Source organism: Sus scrofa, unplaced genomic scaffold (genome assembly GCF_000003025.6).
Source record: "Sus scrofa isolate TJ Tabasco breed Duroc unplaced genomic scaffold, Sscrofa11.1 Contig463, whole genome shotgun sequence".
Lineage (NCBI taxonomy): Eukaryota > Metazoa > Chordata > Mammalia > Artiodactyla > Suidae > Sus > Sus scrofa.
In genome coordinates, this window is record NW_018085216.1 from 1 (window position 1) to 16,493 (window position 16,493).

Here is a 16,493-nt window from a genome sequence, read left to right on the forward strand (position 1 = left end):
CCCACTGCAAGGGCCACTAAAAGGGAAGCAACCTGGTTGGCAAAAGGAAACCACAGCACTGATGCAACCATCAGACAAGCACCCCAGGGGCAACTGTCAGATAAACCTAAATTTTTCCTGGCCCCAGAAGTGCCGACTGTCCCCAGATACTCTCCAGAAGAAGAAAAATGGATAAAAGAGGAAGGAGAAACCAAAACTAAGATGGGATTGAGTTTATGTTCTGAATCAGCTGGCCTAAAGCTAGTCCTCCAGCAACACGAACTAACCCACACGGGCAAAACTGCCTTAAGATTTAATGGGCCAGTTCTACTTATTGCACATTCCTGCACTCTGCTCCTCTGTTTCCCAATGGTGCATAACTGTCTGCAAAAATAATACTCACCAGGCCTAGCAGACCAGCTGGACAACAACACTCTGGACTGTCCCCATTTTGAGGATATGGAAGTGGGCTTTACTGAAGTCACTCTGAACAGGGGATACAAATACTTGCTGGTTTTGTCTGCACCTTTTCAGGATGGGTAAAACCCTTCCCTATTCCAAACTGAAAAGGCAAGGGAAGTGGCCAAGGCACTCCTGAGAGACATCATTCCCAGGTACATAATGCCTTTAACCATCAGGTCAGACAATGGCCCACATTTGTGGCCAAGACAGTGCAGCAGGTGGCAAAAGCCCTTTATAGGTCCAGTGGAGGCTATTGCCCCCAAAGCTCATGGATGAAGTGAATGCATGAACTAACCTTAAGCAGACTCACGGCAAGTTTATCAGGGACTCCTTTCCCTGGTAGGTATGCTGTGGTGGCCTGCTAAAAGCGAGAAGCTTACCCTGAGCAGGAATAGGATTCTTGCCATTTGAACTCTTATATGGAAGGCCGACTCCATTGATCAGTTTGAGAGTAAAAACCAGATAATTGGAAGACTTAGATTTACATAAACAGCTACAAGGATTGGGGCTCACTATCTCACAAATACACCAATGGGTCACAGGTAGAATACCTGTATCCCTGGGTATAAGAGTTCACCCCCACAAGCCACAGGACCAGGTGTGGATAAAGGACTAGAAATGGAGCCTTTAAAACCAGTATGGAAAGGACCTTATACTCTAATCTTAACCACTCCCACTGCTCTTAAAGTAACAGGAATAGACGCCTGGGTCCATCATTCCAAGCTAAACCAGCTGGCCCAACCAATGACCGTGGGGGAATGGGATGCTGCCTAATCCAGAGAAACATCTATGGCTGACAATACAAAAGACAATATCCAAAGCCCTGCTCTGACCACCTGAAACTGTCAGTGACTCATGTTGAAGCTTAGAGTAGGTCCTTGTGAAATAGACTGTCTTATTTTCTATAGAGACTTTCTTACTGTCATATACTGTTATCTTATGCCCAACTGTATGTTGCTGTTACTGTTATTAGTCTGGTCCCCGTTGGCCCTGCAAGATCCATTTCCTCATTGGCCGATGCATCTGAATATCTTGATTGATCAGGGGGTCACATGGACTTTGCTTTATTCTACCCATTTCTCCTTTCGGGGGAAATTCAAGAAAGTTGGATTCATCAAAAATCACCAATGGGTAATAACTGATGATGATCTCTGATGGCTGCAAATGTACCCTGAACATCAGAGGGGGGAATGAAGTAAGGGTTTTAACTAGAAAGTGACCTCCCCAGCTGAAAAGGCAGCTACATGCATGTCAGCAGCTTTGCTCACTGCATACCACTTCTTGTAAACTTGTAGCAACCACATGCCTTGTGTCCTTGTTGTTTATCAGTTTCACTTTTGTAACCTTGCTTGCTCAGTTTCTTAGGCAGGAACACTATCTGCTCCAGGAAGGGGGAGTTCTCGGGCTACTTATATGGGAAAACCTTGAGACCCAGATGTCTGTATTGTATAAAAGTTATATAGAAATGGTGCTCAGGCTCTGTAGGAAACTCCTCTGAGCCTGAACTGGTGCTGAATAAACCCTGCTATTCTGCATCCTCGAGTGCGATCTATTTCTGCTGCCACGGTTTCTGAAACACTTCCACTATGGAAAACATTATGGAGGTGCCTCAAAACATAAAAATAGAATTACCATATGATTCAGGAATTTCACTTCTGGGTATTTACTTGAAGAAAGCAAAACATTACTTTGAAAGGATATATGTACTTCAGTGTACACTGAGCATCATTTAAGTAGCTAAGCTATGGCATCAATATAAAGTTCCTTATCTATAAAAATGGATAAAGAACAGACAGACCAATGAACAGAATAGAGAACCGAAAAACTTGACACCTAGGTCAATAATCTTTGACAAGGAGGCAAGAACATCAAATGGAAAGAAAAGTCTATTCAGCAAGCATTGCTGGGAAACCTGGACAGCTGCATGCAAAGCAATGAAACTAGAACACACCCTCACACCATTCACAAAAATAAACTCCAAATGGCTGAAAGACTTCAATATAAGACAGGACACCATCAAACTCCTAGAAGAGAACATAGGCAAACACTCTCTGACATCAACATCATGAATATTTTCTCAGATCAGTCCCCAAAAGCAATAGAAATTAGAGCAAAAATAAACCCATGGGACCTCATCAAACTGAAAAGCTTTTGCACAGCAAAGGAAACCAAATAGAAAACAAAAGAAAGCATACAGAATGGGAGAAAATAGTTTCAAATGATGCAACCGACAAGGGATTAATCTCTAGAATATATAAACAACTTATAAAACCCAACAGCAAAAAAGCCAATCAATCAATGGAAAAATGGGCAAAAGACCTGAATAGACATTTCTCCAAAGAAGATATACAGATGGCCAGCAAACACATGAAAAATGCTCAATATTCGTTGATTATAGGAGACATGCAAATCAAAACTACCATGAGATACCACCTCACACCAGTCAGAATGGCCATCATTAATAAATCCACAAATAACAAGTGCTGGAGGGGCTGTGGAGAAAAGGGAACCCTCCTGCACTGCTGGTGGGAATGTAAACTGGTACAGCCACTATGGAGAACAGTTTGGAGATACCTTAGAAATCTATACATAGAACTTCCATATGACCCGCAATCCCACTCTTGGGCATCTATCCGGACAAAACTCTACTTAAAAGAGACACTTGCACCTGCATGTTCATTGCAGCACTATTCACAATAGCCAGGACATGGAAACAACCCAAATGTCCATCAACAGATGATTGGATTAGGAAGAAGTGGTATATACACAATGGAATACTACTCAGCCATAAAAAGAATACATCATGCATTTGCAGCAACATGGATGGAACTAGAGAATCTCATCCTGAGTGAAATGAGCCAGAAAGACAAGACAAATACCATATGATATCACTTATAAGTGGAATCTAATATCCAGCACAAATGAACATCTCCTCAGAAAAGAAAATCATAGACTTGGAGAAGAGACTTGTGGCTGCCTGATGGGAGGGGGAGGGAGTGGGAGGGATCGGGAGCTTAGGGTTATCAGACACAACTTAGAATAGATTTACAAGGAGATCCTGCTGAGTAGCATTGAGAATTATGTCTCATGTTGCAACAGAAGAAATGGTGGGGAAAAAATGTGATTGTAATGTATACATGTAAGGATAACATGATCCCCTTGCTGTACAGTGGGAAATAAAAAATAAATAAAATAAAATGGATAAAGAAGATGTGGTTCTGCTTATAATGAAATATTACTAAGCCATATAAAATATGAAATCTTTCCACTTGCAAAACTTGGATGACTCTAGGGGCATCATTCTAAGACAGAGAAGGACAAATACCATATGCTGTCACTCACATGTGGAATCTAAGAATCAAAACATACAAGCAAATTAAAGAAAATGAAAACAGAATCATAGATGCAGAAAAAAATGGGAGGTTGCTAGAGGGAAGTTGTGCAGGAGCAAAATACAAGGAGAGGTTTAAGAGGTAATAATCTCTAGCTATACATAAGCCATGGGGATTTAATATGCTGCATGAGGAATATGGTCAATAACATTTTAATAATTTCTTGGGGACTATTATTATTCACTTTTCAATGTATTCAAATAAATCACTGTGCAGTACATGTGAGAGTAACATAATATTTTATGTCAACCATATTTCAAGTATAAAAAGATGTCACAATATGTTGTATTTAGTATCATCCTCAATAATTTTCATTTTTATTTTGGATTCAATGTGAATTTCATGGGGCTGTTTCTTTGGAGCATGCTTTAGTAGATATTGATATCCTCTTATGGAGCATGTGCAGGGATGGCAGTATGGCGGGGAGAATTAAGGTAATCCAGGAATAAAGCATCAATTAGATGGGTGGTGCATCACTTGAGGTAATTATATGAACATTTTGAACACCACAGAGATCCTCTCTTTTAGTGGAAAAGGTCTCATCCTGTAGCTTTTACTGTTCAGGCTGAAAATAGTCACTCAAATTGGTCACTGTGGAGTTCCCACTATGGTGCAGTGGGTTAAGAACCTGACAGAGGTTTAAGAATCCACTGCAGAGATGTGGGTTTGTTCCCTGGTGCAGTATCAGGGCCCAGAGTCAGTCCCTGCCATGGGAATTTCCATGTGCTGTAGGTGTAGCCACTAAAAAAAGTCACCCTAAGTGCTTGCCTGTTCTTGTTTGCCAACAATGCTTTAATAAGGTTGATCATTACTTTAAAATCATTCTCTTCTGAATTAATAAGTATGAGGAGTTCCTCTGAACTAGAATGCTGGGGACTGCCCAATGGACTTATTTTGACCCTGCAAAGCTGTAGATACCTGCAGAGTCCTGCCTGTACAACCAGCCATCCACTTCTCACCATTTTTCAATCACTTCATGCCTAGAAGTTTCTGTAGATTGCACTTTCGTAAGTATGAATAGGTGTCACTGGAAATGGTTTTTTTGGGAGTTGGATGTGTCCCAGATCCCTCTGATGACAACTCCAAGTCCAGGTGTTTGGAACTCACAAGGTCATCATATCTTTGATAGTGAAAGAAATTCCATCTGCAATGTTGATGAAATACTCATGGGAGAGGACAGTGGAGATGATATCCATGGAGAAAAGAACATCATGATTAAGAGGCCTGGGCAGGACATGCACATATCTTACATCCAAGATGTTCCTGTGGGTCCAAAACTAGCAGAAAATGATTTTGTTTCTATTTTGGCTCCCTCACTCATGGGAACCAAATTGCTGAGACTAGAGAAACAGTGGAATAATTAATTTAATGAGCATTTGTGAGACTTCAACCTTTGAAAACACAGAGACTAGTGTAACAATGGATCAATTAATTTAATGAACATCTACAGAACTTCAACCTTTGAAACTGCAGAAATGGTGAATATAGCCCTTACTCCTCTAGTTGACAGCTGCACTATTCCAGGAAGAAAGGAGTTTCAACTCTGTCATTTCAGGAAACCAATGCCTGGTGCCACCTACCTGCCCTTCCTTGGAGTTGAGTTGAACATCTATCCCCCAGGGAACTAAATTAGGCTCAGTGATAACATTACAGTACTGCTTCAGGAAACAGGTATGAAGGCAGGCAGAACTCTCAGAGTATTAATTTTAATGGCACAGATGGAGATAAGGTGCACTGGGAATTTGGAGTTAATAGATTCAATCAATTGCCTTTGGAATGGATAAACAATGAGATCCTCCTGTATAGTACTGAGAACTGTATCTAGTCACTTATCATGAAGCATAAATGGAGGACAAGGTGAGAAAAAGAATGCATATATATGTGTGTGTGTGTGTGTGTTTGTGACTAGGTCATTTTGCAAGACAATAGAAGAGTGACAGAACACTGTAACCAACTAAAATGGAAAAAATAAAAATAATTAAAAAAAAAGATTTTTGGTCACTGCCAGTGGTGATGGGTGAAGTGAGTCATGGGAGCCAAAAGGTACAAATTTCCATCCATAAAAATGAATGAGTTGTGGGGATATAATGTGCAGCATGTTGACTATATTTAATAATACCTAAGAATGCATATGTAAGTTGCTAGGAGACTAGATTTAAAAGTCCTCTTTAGAAGAATAACTGATGTAATTATGTACATAAGTGGATGTTGACTACACTTAGTTTCATAACTTTGCAATATATACCAAGAGCAAATCATGGCACACACCTGAAACTAATATAATGTTATATATCAATTGTACCTAATTTTAAAATAGTGATAACCTACATATTAAACATAGCACCAGTGCTTGAAAGTGAGAATCACAATGTTTCAGCTATTTAGTAAATTTATCACAATTTACTGTGTATTGGCATGTTTCCAGTCCCTATTCCAGGAGATTTCTGTTTTTGCTAGTATTTGAATTGATTGTGATCTGTTTTCTAAGAGATTTAACTGTATTTATGAATGCTACTATTCTTCTCTTTTGCACACACTTTTTTGAGTAATTTTCATTTTTGAATAATTTGAGTTTTACAGAAAAGTTATGAAGATAGTGCAGGGAATTCCCATAGTGATAAAAATGTTTTGGAACTAGGAAGAAGTAATGGCTGTAAAAACTGTACAGCACAGGGAAATGTGTGTGATTGGGTCACTTTGTTGTAAAATAGAACTTAAAAACATTGTAAATCAACTATACTTTAATAATAATAATAAAATAAAGAAAAATGGAAAAAAGAAATAAACATGATGAACATAATTTATGCCACTGAATGTCACTTTGAGAAGACTACTGTTTTTTTTTTACATTTGTTTTATATAAACTACTTTTGTAAAGTCATATTCAGTGACAAGAAATTTTCAGCTGAAAATTCATTATCTGCAACCAATCTATCATCTTCAAACAATGGAATTTGGAATATGCATTTCTTTCTCTCCTACTATTACATTGGTTAGGACTTCCAGGATGCTGATAACTAAATATTAAGTGATGGCAGTCTTTCCTTCCTTCTGTAATGCTTAAAAACATCTTCTAGTGTTCCTGCCATTTCTAATGTTTTCACCATGGCACTTTTGGAAGTAAGTTTTTGTGTTTATTTGATTTCTTCCTTAATTATTGCTCTGTAGCCCTCTATGCTGAATCAACCAATAAAATCAATATAATCATTACTTAGAGATTTTCAGGGTTTTTAAAATGGAGTTGAAATATTTTCTTGCAAAGTATTTTCATATATATAATACATATTCATTTTCTCTTTCCTAATTTTAGGCATCTGTCTTTTTCTCTTTTTTTTTTTTTGTCTTTTCCTTTTCTAGGGCAGCTCCTGTGCATATGGAGGTTCCAGGGTAGGGGTCTAATCAGAGCTGTAGCCACCGGCCTACACCAGAGCCACAGCAACATGGGATCTGAGCTGCATCTGCAACCTACACCACAGCTCACAGCAATGCTGGATCCTTAACCCACTAATCAAGGCCAGGCATCAAACCCACAACCTCATGGTTCCTAGTCAGATTCTTTAACCACTGAGCCACAATGGAAACTCCATCTTTTTCTTTCATTTTATTGATTCTATTAAACATATGATTTTCTCTATTTGACTTTTTTGCCAAATAGTTGGCTCTGAAATTTATTTCTCAGTTATAAATATTTTATGCTTTTATTATTTATTTTTATTATGGTATAGTTCATTTATAGTGTTGTGTCACTTTTTGCTGTACAGCGTAGTGACCCAGTCATACATATACATACATTCTTCTCATACTATTTTCTATCATGACGTATCTCAAGAGATTCCATATAGTTCCCAGTGCTATACAGTAGGGTCTCATTGCTATACCATTCTAAACATAATACCTTGCATCTACCAACCCCAAACTCTGTCCTTCCTTTTCATTCATTAACTCAGATTCAGGTCAATTTTATGTTTTAACTACTTTTGTTCTGTAGAAGTTTTTATTAACAACATCTTCACATTTTAAAGTGTTTGTTTCTTGAGGGTAGAATGAATGTGTGCCATTTACACTTATATATAGTATAAAAAAATGAATCAAAAATCCGAATTTCATGTTAACACTCAAGACGATCCCATCCACATTTTGGCATATGTTGTTATAGAATATTCTCTTGGATTTCTGCATGTGTGGTTCTAATTATAAAAGACAGGCATGCTGATTTAATTTCTCCAGTCCAAAAGCAGGTCAGTTACCTTCTCATAGCAGATTTTGAGGTTTATTTTTTCTTTCCACATGATGGAATTTTGGCCATAGCTCTTTTTTTTTTTTAAAGGTGACTTAAATGCGAGCAGTAAAAGGGTATAAGTAATGGAAAGATAAGTAATAGAAAATTTTCTGTCATTACCCTTTTCACATTTTCTTTATGAAGTTTTAATATCTTACACCTTCTTCTAAATTAATGCATTAATCTTTCTATAAATTACAATTAGGTCTTTATAGATTAAATATGGTAATTTTATCAGTGAAATAGATGGTTTTTATAGCCACATTTTTCTACATGGAACTTTTTTGTCTTTTATTAATTTCCCAAACATGGTCCAAATCAACAATCTTTGCTTCCCTTATTTATACCAAATTTTTTTTTTTTTGTCTTTTGTCTTTTTGTTGTTGTTGTTGCTATTTCTTGGGCCGCTCCCGTGGCATATGGAGGTTCCCAGGCTAGGGGTTGAATCGGAGCTCTAGCCACCGGCCTACGCCAGAGCCACAGCAACGCGGGATCCAAGCCACATCTGCCAAACCTACACCACAGCTCAAGGCAACGCCGGATCGTCAACCCCACTGAGCAAGGCAGGGACCGAACCCGCAACCTCATGGTTCCTAGTCGGATTCGTTAACCACTGTGCCACGACGGGAACTCCTATTACCCAAATATTTTTATTCAGAGAGAAACCACTGAACCTACAAAGATTGTAAAAGTATCAAATGGTAACCAAAATTTGTTATCAAAGAGATAAAATCATTAGTCCAAATGAAGGTCTTAATGGATTCCCTGTCTTTGGATTGGATGTTTCTGTCATTCTGTGGAATTCTTATTTGGAGTAAATGCTGGAAGTGTTTTTTTGTTGTTGTTGTTTATTTGTTTGTTTGTTTTTTACCTCATTCTAGACAAATGCAGCTGCTATGTGGAATAAGAAACCAAACAATATACTTCTCCTCCTGGGATTCACAGAGGAGCCAGATATGCAGCTTCTCCTTTTTGGGTTGTTTCTCTTCATGTACTGATCACATTCACTAGAAACTTGCTCATTATCTCCAGACTATCACCTCCACATGCCAATGTACTTTCTTCCTCTCCAACCTGTCCTTTGCTGACATCTGTTTCACCTCCACTACTATCCCAAGATGCCTGTGAATATACAGACACAGAGCCAAGTTATCACCTATGCAGGCTGCCTCAGCCAGATAGTTTTTTTCTTGGTGTTTGGCTGCCTGGACAATTTAATCCTGGCTGTGATGGCCTATGACGCTTTGTAGCCATCTGTCACCCCCTGTACTACAGTCATCATGAATCCCAAGATATGTGGGATGCTGGCTCTGGGATCCTGGTTTCTCAGTGTCATGGGCTCCCTTCTTGAGACCTGGACTGTTTTGAGGCTGTCCTTCTGCATGAACATGAATATCCCACACTTATTTTGTGATCTTCCTGAAGTTCTAAAGCTCACCTGATCGAATACCCTCATCATTACCATAATGGTTTATTTTGTAGTTGTCCTAGGTTTTTTTTTCCCTTCTCCCTGGGATCCTCTTTTCTTATTCTCAGATTTTCTCCTCCATCCTGAGAATTTCATCATCCAGGGTAAATTACAAAGCCATTTCCATCTGTGGGTCTCACCTCTCAGTGCTTTCCTTGTTGTATAGCACAAGCCTTGGAGTCTACCTCAGTTTCATCCTCTAGGACTCGTCTGGTGGCCTTGGCAATGTACACCATGATAACCCCCAAGCTGAACCCCTTCATCTACAGTCTGAGGAACAGGGACATGAAGAAGACTCTGGGAAGACTCTTTGGCAAAGTAGCATCTCTCATTGACAGGGTTGTTGCAGAGCTGTCATAAGTAGCAATGCTCAAAACATTTTGTAGGCATTTCCCATGGATCCTGGATTCCTCCAAAATCAGTTTATTTCCTCCTCCTACTGGAACCATTATATGTTATTGTGTCTTGATTTTTATCATATTTAAAGACATATTTCTCTAGGGCTGCTATGACAAAGTACCACAAACTGTGTGGCTTAAACAATAGAAAACTCTTCTCTCACAGTTCTAGAGACTAGAATTTGGAAATCCAGGGGTCATCAGGATTGGTTCTAAGGGCTGTGAGAAAAATCAGTTCCATATCTAGCTTCTTTTAGTTTGCTGGTCACCTCTGGCATTCCTTAGCAAATTGAAGCATCATCTTGATCTCTGAATTTATCTGCATTAGGTGTCACCCCTGTGTGTGTGTCTGTGTGCAAAACCATTTTATAAGGATGCCTGTCATGTTAATTAAAAGAATAATCTTCTCCACTACCTTTGACTCTTCATGGAGGCTGCCCACATGCAGCTTTTCCACTGACATGGCCCTGCCAGACTAGTGCTAAGTTGGGCATGTAGTAGGTGGGGCCAATGCATATACTGGGCTTGGGCATGAGTGCACAGTGAGGTGGGCATGGGAATTCCATAACCAATATCTTATTATAATTTTCAATGGAGTGTAATCTATAAAATATTGTCACTATGTTATATACATAAAACTAACATAATAATGTAAATCAAATATGCTTAAATTTTTAAAAGAGTTTAAACAAAAATATGTTGAAGTAACTTTTGTAGTGTCAGAATAAATTATTTTGTTTTATTGTTTTTTAAATATTTTTAAAAATTGTATTACTATGTTTACATTTTGATATCAGAAATAATAATACATGTAATACATTAAATAAAACTGACAAAAGATATAAGAAAAGAAAAATTCAGTGTGTCAAAAAAATGAATTGTCTGAATTACATTTACATTCATGGTAAAAATAATCTCCTGAAATCCCAGTGTTTTAAAATAACAAAAGTTTATTTTTGTCACAGTAGACATATCACAAGGTGTCTAGGCTCTTTCCCAACTGCATTAGGCTACATGCATATCTCCTTTCTGGAAGCCATGCCAATAGACCAGCTCCTATGTGAGAGGTGCCCATTCTCACAATAGAGGGGGCAGTTATAGAAAAGGTGGAATGTCACATGCCGCTTACAGCTTCTCCTTAAGCATTGGACATGTCAAGTCTTCCCTCATTTTGTAAATGCAAGACTGTCACAGGTCCAAGCACAAAACTGAATGGTGGGGACCTGCACATCTTCCCCTTGAGGCACATTCAAGACTCAAAGCAATGTGTGAGGATGTACACTCCTAAGATAATGAAAATAAGAACAATAATTGTGAAAAATAAAGAAATTCTACCTGAGGTAGGAACAAACATGCAAGCATTTATTATTTCTAATGACATCAAATCTTCCTGAATTTTATGCTATGGATTTGCAATAAGGAATATAAAAAGAGCTGGAGGAAACTATGATTCACCAAGAAAAAGCAGCTTTACACATATTCTGAGCAGATCATAGAGACATAGTGAAACAACTTGAAAGAGTCTGAAAATTCTTCCAAGGCTATGGGCAGCCAGCAAAAAGGGGACAGTGTTTATATCCCTGCATAGTATAAGGCACAGAATGGTGGCCTCTCAAGCAATCTGCTTCCTTCAGGGGGCCCTGGGAGGAAATTAAAATCACAACTCACAATCTCCCGGGATCAGAATAATCCTGAACTTGCTTCCTATTTTGAGAGATTCTCTAGAGTCCTAACAAGCTTAGTAAGTTTAGAACTCGGATATGGTCATAATAATTGCTATGCATCTATCTGTGCCAGGTAATTTCCTTTGAGATTTAAAAACATTATTTCTCACACCAACTACTTAGGTAGAATTTCCCTAGTTACAGGTAAGAAAACAAAGGTCAAAATTTTCTTCCTGTCAGGAGGTAAATAATCAAGAAGCACATGTAAATGCCTGCATGCAGACACTGAATGGCTTAGTCCAACATTAAACCACCTTACATCAGACCTGAGGTTGGAAAGAAGGTTCTTAATGGAAAAGACCTAAAATACATATACCAAACTCTAACACTGGACCACAGTCCTTGTACTCATGGTGTGGTCCACAGAACAGGACCTGCAACATCAGCAACATCTGAGAGTTTGTTACAAAGGAAGAATCTCTGGGTAACCCTAGTCCTGCCAAATCAGAATCTGCATTATACAATATTCCCGAATGCTTCATGTACATTGATGTTGGGAGAAGTACTTGTTTAGAATAGTGTTTCTCAACCTCACCACAATTCACAGTGTGCTGGATAATTCCCTGTACTGGGGCTGACCTTTGCTTTGTAGGTTGTTGAACTGCATCCCTAACCTTAACTCCCTACAAACCAGTAGCTTACCTGAAATATGACAATCAAAAATTTCTCCAGATACTACCAAGTGTCCTCTGGAGGAAAAAAAAATCTGATTTGAGAACCGCTAGAGCTCAATAACTAGAAATATTTTGTGTTCTAATCAAAGCATATGCCTTACTCAATCTATAACTTTGGGCCAATCACCTAATACTGCCATTTTAGAATGTGGTTCACAATCATACAGTTGACATAAGATGGACTATTAAAAATGTGTCAATAATTATTAGATTATAATCTCATCTCATGGTATATTAAAGATCCAAATATATATTTTTCTAATAACCAAATATTTTATAAAGACCAAACACCAACTTCTCACTTGTATTAAAAACATGAAATTCCTAACTGATATGTCAAAGGCATTATGAAGCCAAGGATAATTTTACCCAGAGTTTTCTAGCAGAGGAAGACAGTTCTCTCTCTTATAGCAGAAGAAACAGCAATTTTCTGGTGATATCAAGAGCTGAGTTCCCATCACCAGCCAGTGCTTTTGAGACCCAAGGAAACCACTCAAGTCAGGTTCCTCAGGCTTGGATTTGGAGAAAACATCAACTGTGTGTTCTAAAAAATTTCAGCATTAGACCCCTGGAAGCCAAGAGAGGTCAGGGAGTAGCAATAAGAATTGGATACACCTAACTTCTAACCTGGTCTCCTGGGAATAGCAAATCAGCAGGAAAAAAATCCATTCTGTCCAGACAAGTGCCCCTGGGGAAGTGATGTGTTCAAGGGTGGGAGTAACCATGGAAAATGTGTTGTGCAGTTACAGCAAATAGATGGAGATGTAAATATCCCCACTGCTGTGATGTCTGAGCTTACTCAAACTTTAGCTGGAGGGGGCATTTGAATAATTACTTCTAGTTCAGAGATCCATGCTTCAGTATTTACTGTTTTCATATCTGGAGAGAGTGTTTCCGTCTCCATCATCAGCAACCCAGGGAGGAATTTGGACTTGCACACAGAGACCTTCCTCTCAGAGTTCCCATCCAGGTGAGTACAGGAGCCCAACAGATACTGCAGGAAAGCAGTCAGTGAAAATGAAACCCTAGAACATTTACTGAGGTCACCTGAAAACCCAAACAGCTGGCCTAGTGCAGAGAGATCTACATGTGTGTTTCAGGCACCATTTTTGTGGGACAATTTCACCCCAAACTGCCCTTACCTGCAAGTACTTCCCTTCCTCCAGACTCTTTAGTCAAGTCTCTCTTTATACTTATTTTATTTTATTACATTCTTCCAATCAAAGAATTATGATTTTTAAAGATGAGTTTGTAATTTACCATTTAATTCTTGTATGAATGTGCATGTGCATGTATGTATGTATTTACAGGATTGCATGAGAATTTACACATTTTGAGGGGTCAAATCCATCAGTTGGTCATATTTTGTCCTCTTCTAATTGCTTCACAAACATAGAAAATTATTCTGCATCCTTAGTAGTAATAAAATGCCCTTTGCCTGATTTGTCATCTTATTTCACATTTTTACTTCCTGCTACATTTTGCCTTTTCTGAGTACATCTGTTTTTTAAATGGCAATCATTTGCTGCCATCTTGTGGAACACATAGTTTTTCATTCAACTTGGTATTGCTCATGTGTTTTCATAAGTATGTTTGAATCTGTTTTTGTTTGCATAGGCAGAAATTAATTTTAGATATTGCTTCCTGAACTAATCTTTAAAAATCACATGTCCTATTTTTTTTAGGTTTTTGTCATTTCATTTATATTTAAAACTGGTTCTAATGTGATTATTGTTATTTTACATTTTTTCTTTTAAAAGTTCATTTACTCTTTTATTCACAAAATGTAAAAATGTTGTTTTGAACTCACTACATTTAATTGGCTTGTACTTCCCTGCTGTTCTTTTTATTGTATAAATCCCATTTTCAATTTTTTTTCTATGTAAATACACAGCTTTATGAAACCATGAGACTGAAACAAACAGGTGAGATCCCTGCCCCATTTGAATCTAACATTTAATGGAGAAAGAAGATAAGATAAATGCATATATGACAAAATATCCACAGTATAAATTCAATGAAGAATCAATTTTTGGCATTGTAGATTTTTTAATCTACTGGTCGATTTGCTCATTGTTTAATGGGACAGGAATCAAACAGAAGTATAACAGACACTTGGAGGGGGAGGAAGAGTCTCCCTTCTATCGTTCTAACAGAGAGTTTTATTCTATGTTGGTCTATGTGGCCTGCTATGATTTCTGTCTCCCTTGGCTATGCCCCAAGACTATAGTAGGCTGTCCTAAGCTACTTCAATATTCTGGTATCCACATAACTTAAGGGCCTTTGATCTTCTCGCCAGTCAGGGGTCCGATGTGGAGAGTGTAATGAGGCAAGGGCAGGAATGAAAGTGCAGTTGGCCTGTGGTCCCTTGAGGCTAAGGTCACTTTAACCTGACTCTTTTGTTTAGATTGCTTCTCCATCAGCAGGAAATACCCATTTTAAAAAACTATTCTTGAGCTTACCACAATGAATAAAATTTTTTTGCCTGTGTCCCAGGCAATACATGTCTTTTACATGTGATAGAACATGGGTGCACTGGCAAGCAAAAAATACACACATATGCATGTGCACATACACAAACACACACAAAGATAAACAAATAGAACCAAAAAGCACTTACTATGCATGATGCACTCTGATATTTCATTTGTGCTTTATTTATTCTATTCTATTTTTTTTTTACAAACTGAATTCCCTGATCCTCTAATAGGTCTTGATTACAGAATATGGAAAAAATTCCTTCAGCCTGTTTTCCATGTTAGATTTCCCTGCTTCATTTTTTTTCTCTCATCATGAGTAATTTCTGTGAGAACACATTCTTTCATCCCATGCAATATGTATTTATTTGATACTGTTTCAACTAAACTAAATCTGAGGGGTTGGAGAGTGTGTATAATTTGATACATGTCTCAAAGCACTCACAGTTGCAGAGAATAAAAGAAATCAAATTAAATTAAAATTACACAGTGATAGCACTATATCTAAATTATTGTAAAAGAAAATATTCTTTTTCTGTGGGAATGTCAAGAGGAAGGTTCATGAAGGAGATAATATAAGCAGTCTGAAAAATAAGATGGGGTTTGAAGGTAGAGAAGGGTAAAAATTCCAAATAGACCAGTGGTTGATTGTCCAAGCAGAGTGAAGCAGGTGTGTGTACACTCTGAGTCTTGTGGTGAGGCATCAAATGAAGCTAAAACTCAAGGTCAATATTTTGAGATTGCTGTGGACAAGGGCAGCATAAGGGTAAGGTTTGTGGTTCAATCAGTAAAATCAAGTCTGGGTGTGGAATTTGGAGCTTGTTCACCAGTGGGGAGATCATTAAGTCAGGGATTGGACGACCTGCTTTATACTATAAATATTTCTCTGGGTCGATATGAATATTGGCAAGAGTGGTGCCAGGTAACATAGATGTGAAAGAAGACAAGAAACTAAAATAAAGCTGTGGAACTGGGGACCAAGAGATGGAGAGCAGTAGACATTTGAGAGGAAGGAGGAAAAACATCAGTCAAACTCATTGCAAGTGGTAACTATTTACTAACAGGAAGGAACTATGCTAAGCTTTTTACATTTAATGACTACATTGCCCACTTTAGGAGGATGAATAGAGCTACCCCACCTATTGGGTGAGGATATTAACATTTTGAAATGTCCCATTTGTTCTCCCAATTCAAACAGCAAGTATGTGCTGGTCCCAAATTCAAAACCAGACTTTCAGACTACCAAAGTTTTGTATCTGATATCTAAACAATGTATCTTTTATCAAATCATGGTATATCTCCCATTTTATTGTATTTTGTGTATTTCCCTTTTGTGGATTTTTGATTTATTTTCCTTGCCCATGTTCCTAGTGGGAAGTTCAGTTAGCTTGATAATATGTAAATATGATAATGTAAGTATATGTCCTGTCTCTTTTTGGATATAGTGCTTTTTGTTGCTTTACTACTCTGGGCAACATGGGGATATAACTAGGTTGAAAAATTGCCAGAATGTAGGAAGATTTAGCCTCATCACAAATTCTAGGGATCAGCTGAGCTTATGAGTTCATTTTTTATTCCCAAATAGTCTTTTTTCCTCTTGTTGCCAGAACTCGGCCTCTGCTCACTGGGGAAGAATTGAA